Below are 213 nucleotides of genomic sequence, written 5' to 3'. Positions count from 1 at the left end.
CCAGGAATGGAGGAGAATGGGAGGAGCGAGAATATGGAAAAAGAGATAAAGGGGGAGGGATGGGAAAGAGGAGGAGGAAGAGGGGAAACCAAAGAGGTGGCACTTGTCACCAGTGCTGCACTACTCAGAACTCCAGTATCCCACAAACTAAGGACGACCCAGGAGAGTAGCTGATGGGATTGATCCCACCCCACCCTCCCATGCTCCACATAC

The sequence above is a fragment of the Eurypyga helias genome, unplaced genomic scaffold (genome assembly GCF_000690775.1).
Source record: "Eurypyga helias isolate BGI_N326 unplaced genomic scaffold, ASM69077v1 scaffold10055, whole genome shotgun sequence".
In the NCBI taxonomy this organism is placed as follows: domain Eukaryota; kingdom Metazoa; phylum Chordata; class Aves; order Eurypygiformes; family Eurypygidae; genus Eurypyga; species Eurypyga helias.
The sequence above is the reverse complement of the archived record's forward strand: the minus strand, read 5'-3'. Positions refer to the sequence as shown.